Below are 10071 nucleotides of genomic sequence, written 5' to 3'. Positions count from 1 at the left end.
AGGCGTACATTGCCCTGTTACCAAGGATATGTCCTAACATAGTGAACTTTCATATTTGTACAAAACTTGTAGCGAAATCCTATCGTTTCATTCAATAATGTGGCCTATGTTTTTATTCTTTAGATTGGGAAATTCTCTCTTAAACTAAAGATGCCATTTGAGTTCTATCAGTACCTATTAGGCACTATGGGAAAACAAGACTTTGCCGTGCAACTATTTGCACAACAAAGGGCCCTATATGCACGGTAAAGGCTTTGCCGTGCGACGCCGCACGGCAAAGATCACACGGTAATGCCATTGACGGCAAAGGATTCTTTGCCGTGCGACTCGCCAACGTTGCACGGCAAAGGCTGCGATGCCGCACGACAAAGGTCGCTTCTTTACCGTGTGCCAAACATGTTTTATCTAAAAAAAAAGCCCCAAACTGGCTCATCTGGCATTCAAACCTAGGGCGCAGAGTAGAGAAAGCGTGCAACCTTGCCACTGGGCTAAGTGTTCGTTTGTTGATAACTATACCACGCCACGTCTTTTGAGCCGAGAACAAATTCAGTTTTTACATCTTTGCCGTGAGCTTACACTAGGCAAAGGCTTCTTTAGCGTGCGTTTGTTAAAAACACTAGGCAAATGCCTGTTTTGCCGTGCGTTTGTTAAAAACACTAGGCAAAGACGCGCACGGCGATGCCTTTTGTGCTTTGCCGTGTTCGGCGGCTTTGCCGTGCGCCTTGATACGGCTTTGCTGTCGACATTTTCTTTACCGTGCGCCCTGAGGAGTCTGTGCCATTTAGAGATCTTTGCCATGCGTTTTTCTTTATTCTTTGCCATATCGTCATTCTTTGCGTTTCGTGCCATCGCATGACAAAGACTTCTTTACCGCACGCATGCGCACGGCAACGACACGCCGCACAACAATGCTTTTTTTTTCCGTAGAAAGGCCACCTGGGTTGACCGGCCCATGATTGGTCGCAAGACTCGCAAACCGTGTTATCTAATTCTTGCAACCACTATGAGATAACGAGATCACGACCGGCCGGTGTTCAGAACAAATTTCCCTTCTTACGTTGACGCAAATTAGCGAGCGGCCTACCACACACTGCAAGCTAGCTAGGAGACTAACACGAACGCGGCGGGCAATTTCTGGACTCATTAGTCGTCTACGCCGTACAACAGCTACTGTTTGTTTGCGTACATTTGAGACCAGGAGCATCTATCCTGCTTCTTCTTCCACACAACTCCACGCCGCCCAGCTAGCTTGCTTCAGAACCATTTCAGGTCTAAGAGCATCTCTAGCAGAGCCGTATATCGCGGAATCGAAAACGTCGAGTTCGGTCTCCTGAACTGATGAAAAGAGTTGGATTTTGTCACGGCGCAGAACAGAAACCGAACTCACGAACCGAAAACGCGGAAATCTAATGTCGCGGGAAAATCAAACTCGCGATTGAACCCGATTTGCTCCGATCAAGCTGAATTCGTCGATAATTTACATAAATCTACGCAAAATACATGATAGTTCGACCTACATTCCGTAATTAGGGACCTAAAACGACTAGATTATTCACCGGGGCGCTTCCCGTCGGTGGCGGAGGGTTTTTGCTCGCCGGACTTTCCTAGGCAACGATGAGCGTCGCTATCTCGAATGCCGCCGCCTCGGAGGTGCTCCCGCAGGCTAGAGGCGGCATGTCGGCGTCGTCGTCGTGGTTGCCGCGCGGGGCAACGCCGGGCTGCACGAGCCGGCGGGGGGTGCCTCGGCTTCTCCTTCTTCCGCCGCCTGCATGCGCGCTTGCCGGCGCGCGATAACTTGCGCCCACTTCCGGCCCACCCGCTTCCATGCGCCGTCGGAGCGCGACCGCCTCGCGCGCTCCGCCTCCGCCCGTACACCCGGCGGACGCCGAGGTTCCTTTCCGCCGCCGATTCGACCCCCTCCCCTACCTACGCGTCTTAAGCGCCCCATTGCGGACGGAGGGGTGGTGGCAGAAGCGGCGGAGCGGCGTCAGAGGAGGAGGAATGGCTCGCCGAAGAGGAGGCAGGCGGCTGCGGCGGGAGTGGATGAGGCGGAGGGGAGTAGGGTTTAGAAACCGAACTCCCCTCCGTGGCCCCTTTTAATATGGGGCGGCCACGCAGTTTCTTGGGGGCCCGAACTCGTTATACGGGCCATGCCGCGAGTTCGAGCTCCGTTCTGGCCCATCTCCGAACCGAACCCGTTAAACCACCGAAGTTTTTCAGTTTCCGCCCCTTTTACGGGCTCTGCTAGAGATGCTCTAACAATTGTTTACCAAAGTAAATGCCTACTAGTTAACCAGTAGAACAATAGCAGAATATCTGCCAAGAACTCGCGTTTGCCCCTCCATGCTGCGTCAGGTATAACGGCTGGTAATTAACAAAAGCAATTTGACTGATTTCTTTTAAAAAGATCCATCAATTGCTGGCTGAATAAGTTGAGAGCCAGTTACCAGTTGACTTCCGGCTTCCTCCCAAGTCGATCCCAAGCCTTTAAAAACTAGCTCACCACCAGCCTTTCATAGACCATAAACAAGCTCAAACCACCTACTAGCTAAAGCAGCTCTTCTTTCCCAGAAATGGTTAGGATGCTCGATCTTGATGCGGCCAAAGGCTTCGCCGCGCAATACGCGCCCGGCAATGTTGTCGGCCTAGCTTTTGTCTTCGTGGCCGTTGTCGCAGTCCTGGCCATCGCTGTGTTCAGCTGCGCTGACGGGGCGGATGATGAGCCGAAGCCTAAACGCCGCCGCAGCCAATGGGTGGCTGACTGGCTGGTCCTGTCCTTACTGGTGGCTGTTAAGGAAAGCTCCATCATGCGCGCGGCCGCCCATGCGGGGCAGTACCTTGTACGTGTACCAGCACCATCTTATAAAAAAAATAAAAAGCACTATGACGGCACCGGTTATATTGTGCGTACGAAATTATCATTCATGTTCTCGCCAATATTTGTACTCGTTTATTGTACTATCTTCATGTGTATATATTTGTTTGGTGAAATGTTTTGCTTGTTATCATTGCCCATTCTGATGAGCTAGTGAGCCATTGAGCATGATTTGTATTAGAGCTCTTTGTATTAATATGACTTATACTTCTCTGCACCCCTTCTCAAATTCAAACACAATAGTGGCTAATTAAGTACCTCACCCCTTTCATAATAAAGGGCATGATGGTAATTAACATATTATCAGGTCATGCATATATTCCGGCTACAGACCTCAAGACGATCCATCAGATAGCAGGAATGAGATAGCGATGCATCGACCATAATCTCTACCAAATATATGCACGTAAACAGTATATTTAGAAAAACATTATGTTGTGGAGCTGATATTTATCTTTTATATCTAAATAGGAAGCCCCCAATACAAGATTTATCTGCACATGCATGCTTCCACGTCATCTAAATTAGTGATAGCCGCTTGATAGAAAATGTGTGACAAACAAAGTTTTTTCATGCGAGGCATGGTGTCTGTCTTCTCACAGCGGTATTCTTCCCTTAACTCCTCAATTAATATTCTCTTCATTGATTCCCCTCTCCTATTCAATTAATATTCTCTGCCCGGTGTTGACGCCGGTGGTGAGTTCCCCTGGATCGGGATCTCGTTTCAATCTCCTTGGCGAGGTCTCTGAGGAGGAAGAGGAGATTTCAGTGGCGGAGGAGGTTGCTTGGCGCGGTCTAGAGGATGTACCGCGAGTGCTGCCTCTCGGACGAGTCGACGGCCAGGGCAATGGCAAGATGTTGGCTGACTTTTGGTCCAAAATCGGGTTCCCTACGGCGGAGTCAAGGTCTTGGGAACGGAAGGCGGCGGCGGATCCACCTGGAGTACCGAGCGACTTGAGGGCGAGATCAACGTCGCCGACGCGGACGGTGAGACCGTCGGTTGGAGGGAGGCCAACGTCATCCTCGCTGCCGGGGCATCGTATGCCCAAGCCTCCGCTGAGGATGAAGGCGTGGAAGGGTCCTCTACCCCATAGGAGGATCACGCCGCCGGCGATTCTCGCTGATTTTGTCGTCAAGGCGAAGGAGGGATCGGGCGATCGTGGAGATCCTAAGCTCGTGGAAGGCCAGGAGGAGCCGAGGCATGCCTCTGTGGCATCGGAGAAGTCGGCCGGGAGTTCCACGATGCTGGCGAAGACGATCGCTGCGGCCATCCGGCCTCGGTTCGAATCAGCCGAGGCGGGATCGACGGATCGCGGAGGTGGGCCGCAGGCGAGGTGGGCCGGATTCGGCCGGGCGTTGATGGGCATCCAACGTGGACCACGTCCATACCCTAACCAGCCTACTGTGTATTCGCATGCAATCACACGAACGACCACGCAACGCTCCTGGGACGACAACGCCGCCACCGATCTTCATCGTCACGCCGTCGACCGTGCCCCTACGTCGCCGTTCTCATCCGCGTCATCGAGGGGAGTTCCTCCGCAGCGCTCTTTCGCGGAGGTGGTCGTCGGGGCCAACTCGGTGGTTGGGATGGCCGGGCCTTCACGCCCGTCCGTGCCACCCGGGGCACCGATGGCTGCACCAGGGACGGCGTCGTCTGCACCAGGGACGGCGCCGTCTGCACCAGGGACGGTTCGTCCGGGGGGTGCGGCTGGCGTTGGTAGCGGCCCGTACATGGGGCCCCCTGGTTTCCAATGCTGGCCAGCGGGTACGCCGATGCTGCCGCCCGCAGCATCAGCTTCGAGGCCAACAGCTGGGTACCGTCCGCCGATCTGTTTGCCGGTTCCTCAGATGCAGTTCATGCCACAGCAACCGTACCAATAGTACCAGGGTCACTTCCAGTATCCTCAGCCAGGACAACAAAATATGGTACAACCACCGTTGCCACAAGTAGCGCATCAAAAGCCACCGCCGTAACCAGGGCAGTTGAAGAAGAGGAGGAAGAAGAAGAGTGCCAATCCTGTGGGGTTTGGTCCGGGGGGGGGTTGCCGCTCCAGCGCCGACTATGGGGCAGCCCACGCCAGTGCCCATGGGACAGCCGCCTATGATGGCCAATTCTGAGTCTACTCCGATACATGTGCATGCATCTGCGGTTGTCCCCGTTCCTGATGCACCGGTGGTGAAGCAAAAGAAGGTGGGACGCTGTTGGAAATGCGCCTTGAATACCCATGCTACTAAAGATTGTAAGGTTTTACATTATTGTTTGGTTTGTGATTCTGGGGCACACCCGACCATTCGGTGCCCAATTCTGAAGTTGCGGAAGCCCATGAGCTTTTTTGTCGGTTGTGGAAATGATGCCACGCTTGATCTTCAGCTCCCGGACTCGGTTTACAAGCCTCAGTTGATATCTTCTGGAGCACCTACAACTTTGGTACAGGTGTCAGGGGAGGGGACTGTCGCAGCGGTGGATATTCAGAGTCTTATGGCCCGCATGTGTCCTGGAAATCCCACATGGAAGTGGGAGGCGGTACCTCATGGTGTTAATGCTTTTCTTATTGGGATTCCTACAGCTGAGGACTTGTCGAGGATCGATGGTATGCAGATGAGTGTGCCCAAGATTAATGCACAGGCTCTAGTTTCTTCTTGGGCACATCAGGATGTTACTCCGGAGTTTGTTATGGAGCTGGTTTGGGTGCATGTCGAAGGCGTACCTGACTCCGTGCGACATTTTTTAGGTCTGTGGGCTGTGGGTACTCTTATTGGTTCCACTCTTGATGTAGATTTGTTTTCCCTTCGGAGCAAGGGGATTGTTCGTATTCTTGTAGCTATGCGAGACCTTGCAGCTTTGGAGAAAGATAATGGTTGCTTGGAGGTGGTTGCTCTGTTGCATCTCAGTGGCTACAAGTTTCGTTTTCGGCGAGAGGCGGTTGGGTATAAGCCAGACCCTCGGTTCCGTCCTTTTTTCTGGAAGGACGGAGGTGATGATGATGGTTCCCACGGGTTTGAGGAGGAGAGGTTTGATGATAGTACGGCGGATGCTGCACCGGAGGCAGCTAATATGGATGTTGATGGACACCCTACTATGCACCCTTCTGGAGTCACAGCGGTGCCAGTTGCTCAGGTGGCTTTGACCCCGTTTAACCACTCATCGATGACGGACAGACGGCGGGAGATTGTGGCTAGAGCTAGGTCGGAGTCGCCTCACATGGTCGCTTCTCCCCTGGCATCTTCACGGGCTTCCTCACCGTCTCGAGTTCGCACCTTCATGCAAGGACGTACTCGACCAGTTTCCTCGCCTTCTTCGCGGTCCACGCCACCGAGCACGCCGCAGGGGGCACCGATTCCGTCTTCTACATCGACACAGACGGAGTTGGTGCATGGCCCGGATGTGCCGCTGCCGACGGTGCAGCTACTCTTGACGTCTTCCTTGCGGCAGGGGGTGCAGCCGGCTGCGTCGACGCCACCTCCGCCGCTGACCACGTCGGCACAGGGGCCGGTGGTGCAGCCCCAGCCGATGGCGTCCAGGGTTGAGGAGGCGCTGCAGCTTCAGAGTCGTGCGGACGTGGAGGAGGGGCAGCTAGCCCCGACAGTGACGCCTCCACGGGCGGAGGGATAAGCGGGGCCAGGGAGCCCGCTCGCCTCCCATGGGGCGGCTGGATGTCGTTGCCTAATCGACGGTACCTCGGAGGAGGGATCCTCACGAGGGGGAGAAGAAGTAGGGGCCATAGGGCGGAGTGCACACGGGACGGTGGTACGCGAGTTACCCAGCTTCGGAACACCTGCACGATGACAGGGCCTACTGCTGCTTGTCTGGAATTATCTGGGCGCTTTCGCGTTGTTACAATGAGTTGTGGTTGTGCCTCTAGGGCTCCCGGGATCCGGCTTATAAAGGCGCACGGATCTAGGGTTTACATGGAGAGTCCTAGCCGGATTACAGACAGCCTAGCTACGGTACAATATCTTGCCGTGCACGTCACGGATCCGCCTTCCATACACGTCGTACTGGATCCGGGTTCCTCATGGGCCTCCCTGGATCCGGGTCACTCCTAGGTCGGTACGGATCCGGCCTGCTGATCCTGGGCTGGACTTCTTCCTTCATGATCAACAGCAACTGGGCCGCCCGATGGGCCGCATGCCTCATCACCGTCTATGGGCCACCCGGGCTTGCCGGATCTAGCCACTGTCGATGGTACACCCATGAAGTATACCCACAACACTGGAGGTGCGGGTGGCCCGACGTCGCCGCCCTCTTCGCCCTTGGGAGGGACTTCGCCGCGGCCTCATACGATGCAGGGGGCTACACCGCCATCTACCCCTGCATCAGCGGCCTCTACCCCCGCCTCTACAGGGTCTTCACCGCGCTCGAGTTCTTCATCACCGGTCTCTACCTTGCAGAAGCCTCGTCCCACTAGCCGTCCACCTGTTGTTCAGCCAAAGGTGAGGAGGAGTGGGAGGTATGCACTTGCTGAGGATGGGACGGGGGCTACAGATGAGGATCTGATACAGAGAGCCATGCGGCGTAAGGCGGAGAAAAACCTCGACACGGCAGGTACTAAACAGCCCGTTAATTCGTTTACATCTTTTTCAGATTCTCTTATTTCATCGAATTTGAGTAGTTTAGGTTTTTCGATGGGTAGTCGGCCGGATGAGATTTCTGTTTCGGCTAATGTGTTGAGGCGGATGGAGCATGACCGTTTAACGGTCGTTCCTAAAGTTTCCACTGGACTTAAAACTCCCATTCTAGACGAAGATGAAGATGATGACATCTTAGATGGTCAGCTTCTCTCAGCTCTAGTTGGGAATATTACAGAAGTTGATTTGGAACACTCAGAGCTTAGTTCATTGTATGATCTAAAGGCGTGACGTGGTTCTCGATCTTCTGCTGAAAAGAAATCTCGTAGATATGGCAAGGGTAACAAATCTAAAAAAGTTTCATGATGAATGGCATGTTTCGGAATAGCAGAGGTCTTGGTGACTTGGCTAAGCATTCTCACATTGCCGATTGTTGTAGAGATTATGATTTAGATTTCATTGCTATATCGGAGACTGGTAGGCGGAATTTCTCATAGAGTTTTCTCGGCCGATTATCAGGCGGGATTAACTTTCAGTGGTTTTCTCGCCCGCCTCGTGGTAGATCGGGGGGAATTTTACTAGGCGTCCGCATAGACACCATGACTGTCTTAGCTAGTTCTGATGGAGAGTACCATATTAATCTCGATATTAAGAATAAAGCTGATGATTTCATTTGGAGTCTGGTTGCTGTGTATGGTGCCGCTCAAGATGATTTTAAGGCTGACTTTTTACGAGAGTTGGTAAATATTGCAAAAGATAATCCTCATTCGATCTTAATCGGAGGAGATTTTTATTTTCTTAGATTCCCTCGCGAGAAAAGCAAAGGCCATTTTGATGGACATTGGCCTTTCTTGTTTAATGTTGTCATCGATAGCTTAGACTTGAGAGAGGTGTTTATGTCTGGTCGACAATTTACTTGGGCCAACAACTTGCTTGAACCCACGTACGAGAAACTAGATCGCGTGTTGATAGATACTGAATGGGAAGATAAATATCCTATGGTATCCGTCCGTGCACTAGAACATATTGAAAAATTGTCTGACCATGCTCCTATCCTACTAACCACTGGGAATCCCCGCCCTGTTTCTAAACGCCCGTTCATGTTTGAACTTGGCTGGTTACATCGCGAGGGGTTCCATGAAATGGTTAAGACGGTTTGGGAAAGACCGGTCTCTGGGAGTACTCCAATTTTGAGACGGAATAATAAAATACGTGCTATGCGCAAACATCTCTCTGGTTGGGCTGCCCATATGGCCGGTATTCTTAAAAAGGAGAAGGCTCGCTTATCATCTGTTATTGATGAGCTTGAGGCTTTAGCTGAGGTAAGACCATTCTCTCCACAAGAGATTGAACTTAAGAGTCAGTCCAATGCGCAGATAGCGAGTCTTCTTTGAGAATAGGAGCTTAAATGGTATCAGCGTTCCAAGGCCCAATTCATATTAGAAGGAGACTCAAATACACGATATTTCCATGGCTTAGCCAATGGGAGACATTGGAAAAAACGTATTCATTCTCTGATACAAGATGAAGGGCTGATTGAAGGCCATGAGCAACTAAAATCCTACATTATGAATTATTATAAAGGTCTGTTTGGCCCTCCGGAGGAAAGTTTCTTTTCTTTAAACGGGGACTTAACGGATGACATACCCCAAGTATCCATGGAAGAAAATGGCCTTCTGACGGCACCTTATTCAGAGGAAGAAGTTCAGAAGGCAATTTTCCAAATGGAATGTAATAAAGCACCGGGTCCAGATGGTTTTCCAGCGGAGTTTTATCAAACTTTCTGGGATACTATAAAAGCGGATCTTCTAGATTTGTTCAGTGCTTTGCACATGGGACAACTAGAATTATTTCGTCTAAATTTTGGTGAAGTAATTTTGTTACCGAAAGTTAATGAGGCGGAAAGGATTCAACAATATAAACCTATTTGCCTATTAAATGTAAGTTTCAAGATTTTCACGAAAGTGGCCACCATTAGACTTAATACGGTCGTGGATCATGTAGTTCATCCAACACAGACCGCTTTCATGCAAGGAAGGAATATCCTGGATGGAGTGGCGGTTTTGCATGAGACGGTACATGAGATGCATACCAAGAAATTACATGGGGTTATTTTAAAATTAGATTTTGAAAAGGCGTATGATAAGGTTAAGTGGTCTTTCCTACAGCAGACGCTTAGGATGAAAGGTTTTTCTCCTGAGTGGCGTGCTCTAATCAATGATTTTGTGTATGGAGGACGTGTGGCAATCCGGGTTAATGATAATATCGGACACTACTTCCAGACACGAAAAGGGTTACGCCAAGGCGATCCGTTGTCACCAATGTTGTGCAACATTGTCGCGGATATGATGGCTATCCTGATAGAGCGGGCCAAGTCTGATGGTCAAATTGAAGGTGTGATCCCACATCTGGTTGATGGTGGTTTATCGATCCTTCAATATGCCGATGATACAATTCTGTTTATCGATCATGATCTTGAAAAAGCTCGCAACCTAAAATTAATTTTGGTGGCATTTGAGCAGTTGTCGGGATTAAAAATTAATTTCCATAAAAGTGAATTGTTTTGCTTCGGCGATGCCCAAAATGATACAGCTCTATATGCAGAGTTGTTCGGTTGCGGGCAA

The sequence above is a fragment of the Lolium perenne genome, chromosome 2, assembly GCF_019359855.2.
Source record: "Lolium perenne isolate Kyuss_39 chromosome 2, Kyuss_2.0, whole genome shotgun sequence".
NCBI classification, from domain to species: Eukaryota; Viridiplantae; Streptophyta; class Magnoliopsida; order Poales; family Poaceae; genus Lolium; species Lolium perenne.
Note: the sequence above shows the minus strand (reverse complement) of the source record.